The following is a 10,777-nucleotide window of genomic DNA, read 5'->3' as shown; positions in this document are numbered from 1 at the left end:
GCTCTTGAGACTGTACTGGGAGACACAGCAAACCTTCTTGCGATGGCACGTATGGATGCGACATCCTGGAGGAGCTGGTCTACCTGTGCAACCTGAATGGGCTGCAGGTACCGCCTCATGCTACCAGTAGTGTCAAGGACTCTAGCAAAATGCAAAACTAGAGAAGAATCAGTCAGGAAGGATAAGGAGAGAGCAATTGTCTGTGGCCACCACCTGCAAAACCATTCCCTTTTTGGGGATTGTCTTGATTTTGCCTCTCCATTGCACCTGTTGTCACTTTCATTTACACCAAAACAGGTGACATTGATTCACAATCGCTTAGACTTCCTAAATGGACAGATTGATATCCCTTAAGTTTAACTGACTTGGTGTTACACGGTGATGATTTCGTGTTCCCTTAATTTTTTTGAGCAGTGGTATGTTAATTATGGAAAAACGGTTTCAAGTTCTTAAGTAATTATTCAAGACTAGTAAACAGTCAGTAATAAAATACAAATTAAGAAAATTCTGTGCTTTTTTTTTTTTTTTTTTACAGCTTTAAAAGTTTTTAACAGCAGTAGGCTATCAAGTATTCAAGTAAACATTAAGAATGAAATGCAACATAAAACTACTACTGGTCTTTACTGTATGATTATAATACATTAATACTTTTTAAAGCTACTAAAGTTATTCAGTCAAGAGCAGTGAGTGTTTTCTGTTGATTATTATAACGACACACTAGACGGCAGGTCTATTAGCTTACATTTATACTTACATGTCTGACATTTTAATACAAATCCACATTTTTCTCCACCGTTTATGTTCACTTTATACATCACTCTTTGTGTTTACATGAATACCTCACTAAGACGGGCATTTTGGTGGAATTTTTAAATGTATTTGACTGTTCAAGTGAGCATTAGCGCGGGCATTTTCGGAACACGCGCATGTTCAGCACACACAAATACGCCGTCTGTCAATCAAACAGGGCGCAGCTGTTACTAGATCACTTGCAAATTATAAAATTACATGCTCTGGATTACTTTCAATAGCAGAATAAGAATATGAACTTTCTAATAAGTGACACAGGCCTAGGCTATCACAAATATAGCTGGTTATTTTTTTTGTTATTGACGTTTTAATCAGTCTGCTTGTCTGTTCGGGCAAGTAAAATTCTCTTTCACTTGCCCCTTCATAAATCCACTTGTCCCAGACAAGCGTTAATGTCGAGCTCTGCTTTAACTCGTATTTTGTCCCATAATATGTATAACTAGGACTATAATACAATATTAAGAACTCTGCCAGATGTTACAAATAAAAAAAACTGAAGAGTTTATTATTCAGGGCATTTTTTGAAACATTTACTTACTCTAAAGCATTTCTTTGGTGCTTGCATTTATTTCTTGAAACTATCATTTATACCCAACTCTGCTTCATAAATGTTATATCTTTTTTTTTTTTTTTTTTTTGCAGTTTGTTTGATTTTCTTGAAACAATATATGCACTTTAACTTGACTGGTTGGACAGTTTCTTCATTTGATATGAATTCTATAATTTAGATTTCACTAATTTAGTAAATGCATCTATATATCACGTTCAGTTGATAACATAAGATCAATGTTAATGCTGTTAAAGCTATAAATAAACACATCGAGGGCAGGTGTGTACACAATACAATAGAAAAAGCCCTGCATTGCCATAGCTTTCAGTGTTTCGGTCAAAGAAATTCTTCAGGCATTCTATCGATTTATATAAGTTTAGGTTATAAATAAATACATGGGAATCACGTCTGAATCATGTGATACATTAACATAGACATTTCAAGAATTGGAAAGTGTACATGATGTCAATATTCATCAACATCTTTTACTCTAAAGCTTCATGTCAAAACATTTTATTGAAGTCTTAGACTGTTTAATTCACAAAAGATCCTCTGATAACTGCAAAAGCATATGATGACTGTAGTTTCCTCACTATCTTTGAGACCGGACACACTAGTGTTAACCCTGTTCCACCGACATGGTTCAGGTGCGGGTTCCTGGGCCGGTGCGAATTCTTGAACTGTTCCGCTCATTTCCACTACAAACGTTCCGGGGCCGAAAACCTGGTTCCACACCGGACCCAAAAGCTTGTTGGTCTCTGACCGTCAGGGGACGGAGGGCGGGATAATGTTTCATCACCATGGAAACGTTTTCCCAAACAACAACAGTAGCTACCGTCTGCAGCAAGGAGTACTTCTTCACTCTTTGGTCACTTGACCAAATCATAAACAAATTGAAAAACACTTAAGGGATTACAGGGACCATAATGACATAAGCAAAAGCGACAGTGGACGGAGCAATGATGTTTTGGACACCGACCAGCCTGTTAACTAACCGGGGCATTGAATTCAGCCAGTAACGCTCGTGATAAACAGTGAATCGCCGGTGTCCTCTGCAGCTGATCTCAGTAAGTTGTTATATTTGCCAACTTTGTAAGCTTTTCTTACACTGTTGTCATCTTATTTTGTGCATTGTTTTGTTCTGTAAGGGGATTTTTGACCAGCTACTCACTAAGTTTGTAAAATCACGGCTATCTGTTAAGTAAAATGGTGGGATGCTCAATCAATAATATTATATATGGCAAAAATACAAATACCACCATCTGCTACACAAATGTTAATAATTATTCCACTGTAACAGTTTACAGAACTTAGCAAGTTAAGCCATAGTTCATACAATATAATGTAATTACATTACCTGTCATCTTTAGCATAGATGTCGTCTCTGACAATCGGGCCGTGAACCAGCGGAGCACAGGCTCGGCACGAGAACCATCGCGATTTCAGTGGAAAAGGGCTATGTGTTTGCTAAATCAATATTTTTACTATGTGAATGCACTCCATAATTTGTTTTTAATAGATAATAAAATAAAAAATAAAAAAAACTTTTATTACTGTTCGCACTGATGTTAAAAGCATCCTATTCTCATTTACTAGCAAGTCTGGTGCTTTCCTTAAGGACTTTTCACACCAAATGCTAATATTTGCCGCAATTTCTCGCCGCGATTAACATTTTGAATCCAAACAATGGATTCCTAACAAGCAATTCTCACCTAGAGCGAACAATCATACAGAATCGCACAACGACAAAGCAAAGCTTTTTTTTTTTTTCCTTTTACAGTGAGTGTATCAATTTGTTTTTCTTTCTTCGCCCGCCGATGAAATGCCCTGACCAATAAATATGCTCTTTGGATCACGTGTCAGGAGCTGCTGCAGTTACCAAAACCACTGCAACCTGTGGCGCTACAGCACGGAAAGCTGTTTTGACCACCGCCATTAAATGCTGAAGAAACTTTAGGAGGAAATCATTTACCAGCAGTGAGGATGTGTATTTAATTTGCATAAAATGTCTTAAAAAAAAATTTCTCACATGGGTTCTCTAAACATGTAAATGATATTGCTGCACCACTGCCTTGCATTTCCTTTAAAAAAACCTCTCTGATTTTACGTGGATTATCTTCATAATGTTTCCATATTGCTGCATTTTTACCTTTGCATTTAATCTTACGCAAGTTCTCTCTATATAGCGCAGCATTACCTATTTATCATCTTTTTTAATAAACTACTTCACAGATCTTAAGTGTTCTTCTTAGAAATAGTATTAACATTATTCATATTTGGCAGTGACTTGCAGTGCACTTTGTATAGGCTATATGTGTTTGTATCAAAACGTAGTGATGTCTCCACATAATTAAGTAATCGTTATTGCTGTGCTTATTTACAGTCATTGACAGCATGATCACGTTTGATTAGTAACATACAGTGTTTTGTGCAAATGTGCTTATTGCACAAGCAGCAATAAGATACAATCAGTATCGTTCCATCAGTATTAACAACATGTTTTAATAGTCATTATGAGTGTGCATTACGCAAGATTTTAAACAAACCCGTTTTCTTTTATCGGGGTAAAATTGCTTGTCAATAAGCGCCACCTATTATAAAGGCACGAATGTGATAATGGGGGGTCATTCATGTCGCTTTCTATGTGAAAGGCCTTTCATCTGCGATTCATATCTCATTATTTCGTTGCCTTCTGTGTGAAAATGCCTTTATATGGAGCTTTTATTGGTGTGGATTATGATAATTGTGAATAACCTGCACACGTGCCCTATTTATGAACATTTGGAATTCTCTATCATACACACGTTTAATGAACAAATCTGATGTGTACATCAGGAAAGTCCATTTTACTTGTAAATTACTCTGTTTATGAAAATTTCATGAATGAGGCCCAGCATATACTTTGCTGGTGTTATACCTATGTTGCATGCAAAATGTAATATGAGCCCTGTAATATAAAGTGTTACCAAACTTAATTTCTGTCTGTTAATAGGTCACATTTAGCACTGTTTGGACCTCTTTAATATCACTTTTGTCCTTGTGGTTGGTGTTGATTTTAAAAGACACCAAACAGTAAGTCTGGTACCTTGATAAGCAGGTTTTTATTAGAACTCTGCAGGAGCTGATCTTTGCTCTGAAGCTCTGCGTGTAGGCATGCCGAGGTAGCTCTGGCCTCCTCGAGCTGGTCGCGGTCCTGCTGTAGCCGCTGAGTTAGCTGCTCCTGAGAATTACACAGGGTGCTGGAGATCTTATCTGAGACTTTCAGTAGCTGCCCACGCGTCTGCTGCAGAGCTGAAAGCTACAGAATGAAGAGAGGGTCGTGACCTGCAAACCAGACACTCAACTCCTGTGGCTGGAAACAGGAGTTTGTCCTGTGGGAATAAAGACAAACTTCCTGTTTCAATGGGAAACAGTGTGCATACCTCTTTGTGGTGCTCTTCTCTCTGCTGCTCAAGTTCTTGCTGTAGGGCATTAACGCTGGCTTGGAGTCTGACCTCTGCCTGTGTAGAGCATTTCTCCATCACAGCCATCTCCTCTTGCAGCAAATTAACTTCACTCTCCTATAGAAACACAACAACCATATTAAAGACGATCAAGGTCTCAGAGGAAAATTAATACTTCTGGGGAGATTGTCATTTAAGCAATTCAGTATAAGAGGTTGGAAATTGTGTCCTTAATGTTTTTAACATGTAGTAATGAACATTTTATTGATGTATTATTTTATGTTGGAGTAAAATAGGATCAGGGTCTTTTCTTGACATGCTTCATGAGAATAGCTTTATTAATTTACTATGACTTAAGCATGACATCATACCTTAGAAAATTCTACTCTTAAAATGTTAAACTAATCTTTTCTGATCTGGTCCTCCAAAGAATGTATTTGTCTCAGCTGTATGTACCCAAGCCGCAGACTCCACCACACACACCACACAGAAAACATGCTCACGTGAACGAGCTCATGGACTCCACCTACAGAACGGCCACAAATATGCTAATATGGTGAGACAGAATACAATAAAAGTGCATGCGCAAGTTATTCATTCGTTCATTCATTCATCCATTCATATGGAATGTTTATTGTGGTTGGCAAGGTTTTCTAAAAAAGTGAGTGCAGCTACAGGTTTCTGCCCATATACACCGATCAGCCACAACATTAAAACCACCAGCCTAATATCGTGTAGGTCCCCCTCATGCTGCCAAAACAGCTCTGACCCATCGAAGCATGGACTCCACAAGACCTCTGAAGGTGTCCTGTATTATCTGGCACCAAGACGTTAGCAGCAGATCTTACAAGTCCTGTAAGTTGCGAGGTGGGGCCTCAATGGATCGGACTTGTTGGTTCAGCTCATCCCATAGATTCTCAATTGGATTGAGAACTGGGGAATTTGGAGGCCAAGTCAACAGCTTGAACCCTTTGTCATGTTCTCAAACCATTCCTGTAGGGGTGTACATGGTCTGCAAAAATCTTTAGGTAGGTGGTACATGTCAAAGTAACATCCACATGAATGCTAGGACCCAAGGTTTCCCAGCAGAACATTGCCCAAAGCATCACACTGACTCTGCCGGCCTGCATTCTTCCCATGGTGCATCCTGCTGCCATCTCTTCCCCAGGAAAACGACCCAGCCATCCACATGATCTAAAAGAAAATGTGATTCATCAGACCAGACCACCTTCTTCCATTGCTACATGGTCCAGTTCTGACGCTCACGTGCCCATTGTAGGCGCAGGTCAGCAAGGGCACTCTGACTGGTCTGCGGCTACGTAGCCCCATACGCAGCAAGCTGTGATGCACTGTGTGTTCTGACACCTTTCTATCATGGCCAGCATTAAGTTTTTCAGCAATTTGTGCTACAGTAGCTCTTCTGTGGGATCGGACCAGACGGGCTAGCCTTCGCTCCCCATGCGCTTCAGTGAGCCTGGGGCGCCCATGACCCTGTCGCCAGGTCACTGGTTGTCCTTCCTTTGATCACTTTTGATAGGTACTAACCACTGCATACTGGGAACACCCCACAAGACCTGCCGTTTTGGAGATGCTCTGACCCAGTCATCTAGCCATCACAATTTGGCCCTTGTCAAAGTTGCTCAGATCCTTATGCTTGCCCAATTTCCCTGCTTCCAACACATGAAATTCAAGAACTGACTGTTCACTTGCTGCCTAATATATCCCACCCCTTGACAGGTGCCACTGTAACGAGATATTAAATGTTATTCACTTCACCTGCCAGTGGTTTTTATGTTGTGACTGATCAGTGCAGCCTATTCAACTCATCATTACTTATTCATTTTCATTCACGTTTACTGTAAATCCACACCATTATTCAACCAATGACCACATTCTTGCTAAACCTTAATTTCAAAAAGAGGTTTCCATGCTCTTTTACATATATATTGAAATATGCATAGTCTACATTCTTTTCAAGCGGTTCTCTTCTGCTCACTCTTGCCATGATTACGCTGCATTTCAGTGAAATCATTTTTATTTATGTCCCTAACAACAGCAGACAAGAGGCTGAAGGATGAATTTATATATAAAAATGTAGACAAGTTTTAAACAGGGATGCAAACTCATGAGAGATGAAAAAGGTGAGAAAGTCATAGCAAATGTTCCTGATGTACACTTTCAGCTGAATTGTTTGTTTTATTTAAAGCTTTAAGTGTTTCAACTTTAAAATTAAAATTTTCTCATGATTTACTCAGCCTCATGCCATCCCAGATATGTATGACTTTTTCTTCTGCAGAACATAAATTATGATTTTTAGAAAAATAATTCAGCTCTGTAGGTCCAATGCAAGTGAATGGATGCCAAAATTTTGAAGCTCTAAAAAGCGCATAAAGGGAGCATAAAAGTAATCCATGACTCCAGTTAAATCCAAGTGTTCAGACATGATATGATAGGTGTGGGTGAGAAACAGATCCATATTTACATTTATTATCATAAATTCTTCTCCCTGCCCAATTGGGGGTGATATGCACGAAGAATGTAAATCACCAAAAACAGAAGGAGAATGTGAAAATGAAAGTAAAGTGGAGATTGACTGAGCAGAGAGGAGAATTTATAGTTAAAAAAAGGACTTAATTGAGGGCCTGGGTAGCTCAGCGAGTATTGATGCTAACTACCACCCCTGGAGTCGTGAGATCGAATCAAGGGCGTGCTGAGTGACTACAGCCAGGTCTCCTAAGCAACCAAATTGGCCCGGTTGCTAGGGTGGGTAGAGTCACATGGGGTAACCTCCTAGTGTTCGCTATAATGTGTGGTTCTCGCTCTCCGTGGGGCACGTGGCCAGTTGTGCGTGGATGCCGCGGAGAATTGCGTGAAGCCTCCACGCGCTACGTCTCTGCAGTAACGCGCTCAACAAGCCACATGATAAGATGCGCGGATTGATAGTCTCAGGCGCGGAGGCAACTGAGATTCGTCCTCTGCTACCCGGATTGAGGTAAGTCACTATGCCACCACGAGGACTTAGAGCGCACTGGGAATTGGGCATTCCAAATTGGGGAGAAAAGGGGAAAAGTGGTGTTTGCTCTTCAAACATCTGTTATAGATACTTTTTAGAGTTTTTCTGAGAGGTTAACTGTTACGTATTTGTTAAGAAAAAAAAAAAGAAAAGAAAAAGGACTTAAATAATGATCTGATTCTCACCCACACCTATCATATTGCTTCAGAGAATGTGGATTTAACCACCAGACATCTTGAGTACTTTTATGTTGCACTTATGTGGATTTTGGAGCATCAAAATGTTGGCACCCATTCACTTGCATTGTATGGACCTACAGAGCTGAAATATTCTTCTTAAAATCTTCATTTGTGTTCAGCAGATGAAAAAAAGTCATACACATCTGGAATGGCATGAGGGTGAGTAAATCATGAAATCATTTTCATTTTTGGGTGAACTAACCCTTTAATGTACAGTAACCCTTTGTAACAATTTGTGAATTTTGCTGAAAGGTGAGTAGTTTGCATCCCTGTTTAAATATGAGACAGTTGCAGTGCTTTTTAATCATCTGTATATTGATTTAGCTACTGTATGTTTAACAACAATCTCTCCTCCTCGTTTAAAAAATGTGCTTGACATAATACATACCGTATATTACACTTGCCTTTTCTCTCATAAATCTCTAAATGAATTATAGAAACATGCAGATGGGGTAAATAAATATTCTGTTACAGCGGATATACAAAATAAAACACTTATATTTCATATACATAATCTAAATAAGACCACATCCTGATGTTTCAGTCAGTCAGTCACTGATTCGTATTTGCATCACTATATTTTTAGAAACAAAACAATACTTATATACTTTTTAACTTCAAATGTTCGCTTCCGTACATCTCTGTGACCTGCGCTCATGAGAGAAATGACGTAAGCTTGTTGGTAAGGTCACGTCACGTGGAGGAGTCAGGAAGCGCGTCATTGTTTACATTGGTTTTTTTTTTTATTGTTATTTGGAAATGATTTTTTTAATTTTATATTGTTTTTAAATTGTTTGTTTTGTGAACGGCACAAGTTTCTCTTGTAAACATTGACGCGCATCCTGACGACTCCTCCAAGTGATGCGTGACCTTACCAACAAGCTTTCGTCATCCCTCTCATGAGCTCAGGTCAAAGAGATGTACGGAAGCGAACATTTGTAGTTAAAAAGTATATAAGTAGTGTTTTGTTCCTCAAAATAATCAATCATTTGCATTCAGAAGAACTTTATTTCATTTGCCACGCAGCTGGTATTGGTAGAATTAACATTTTCACAAATCACACAAACTCCGATCGCAAATGACTGTTTTTAATTTCCAAAGTGCAACCACGGAGGCCAAAAATGATCTAACGATGATCTTACATGAACAAGATCACCATTGAAGATCTAACAGGATGAATGATCCCGTCTCGCCAACAAAGGGCTTACTGAATGCAATAAGTAACATGGTAAATTTAAATCGGCTGTTAATAAGTTTGAATATTGAATATGTCATATTATTTACTGTATGTGGACTAATAATTTAAGCAGTAATTTAGCAATAATTTAATTTATTTTATACCATAAATGTCCATTTAAAATCATTTTTATTTGGCCTAACATTAACAAACATTATTACAATATTATTGCTTAAAAGATGTTTAAAAGAAACTGGAGTGCAGCTCATATCCCCCATTGAAATCTGCTACTCTGAAGAACCGCATGGTTGCTTGCTTTGTGATGTCACGGTAATTTAATATTTGAATCGACATTAATAAATCGCGGTTACAATATCAAGGGCAATAATCGACAATTATGATTTTTGCTTTAATCGTGCAGCCCTAGATCATATCCATGGAATTTAGGATCAAATCTGATCATACGTACGTTTTTATAAATGAGGCCCCAGGGTTTGCTCTGCAGCGTGTGCGTCTCACCTTCTGACGTGCTTGCTGGCTGACTTCATCTATCTGTCTGTTCAGAGTGTCACAGCGTGTTTGTGCCTCTTGGAGCTCCTTCACTGTTTTCTGGAGCTGCTCACGATATGCATGTAGCTGCTGCCCATGCTCTAGAGCACCCTGAAAGACACATACTCTTATATAAACTATTTATTAGATTTAAAGAGAGACTTAAGCGTTTAATTTTCTGATCGGCTGAATCATTAAGCCTTTTTGGCTTTGTCTTTCGTTAAATACTTAGGAGTTTTGATGTCATACAGTAAACACTGAACATATATACACTGGATTCCTTGCAGAAAAAGATGCATAATGGCTGAGATTGACAAGTCAGAATGACAGTTCACCCATGATAGAGGAAATTGCTCAAACAATCTTATCTGAATGTGAAATTCAGCATTACACAACTTGCTGGTACGCTGTTTAACAACTGAGCAAGAGGTTTGTAACTTTGTCACTTCTGTTTTGTCTTGGAAGTTTTCAAATTTTTCCCCCTACTGATTTTAGTGACACTCCATACCAGTAATCAGAATGTTGCTGGTTCGAATCTCCATAAGTAAATGTAATAATAACTTTAAAGCTCCAAAAAGCACATAAAGGCAGCATAAAAGTAATCCATAAGACTTCAAGTGGTTTAATCAATGTCTTCTGAAGTGATCCATTTGGTTTTGGGTGAGAACAGACAAATATACTTTAAAACTCCTTTTTCACTATGAATCTTGCCACTGCAGTCTCTAGGCATGATCATGATTATAAGCTCGATTACACTTCCTAGCGCTTGATGCATGTGCAGAGCACTAGATGATGCTAGGAAGTGTAATCGAGCTTGAAATCTTGATCGCAAAGGAGACTGCTGATGTCACGATTTAAAGTAAAAAAAGGAGTTGTATTCTGGTCTGTTCTCACCCAAAACTGATTGGATCACTTCAGAAGACATGGATTAAACCACTGGAGGTGTGTATATTACTTTCATGCTACCTTTATGTGCTTTTTGGAGCTTCAAAGTTT

Source organism: Myxocyprinus asiaticus, chromosome 5 (genome assembly GCF_019703515.2).
Source record: "Myxocyprinus asiaticus isolate MX2 ecotype Aquarium Trade chromosome 5, UBuf_Myxa_2, whole genome shotgun sequence".
Classification (NCBI taxonomy): Eukaryota; Metazoa; Chordata; class Actinopteri; order Cypriniformes; family Catostomidae; genus Myxocyprinus; species Myxocyprinus asiaticus.
The sequence above is the reverse complement of the archived record's forward strand: the minus strand, read 5'-3'. Positions refer to the sequence as shown.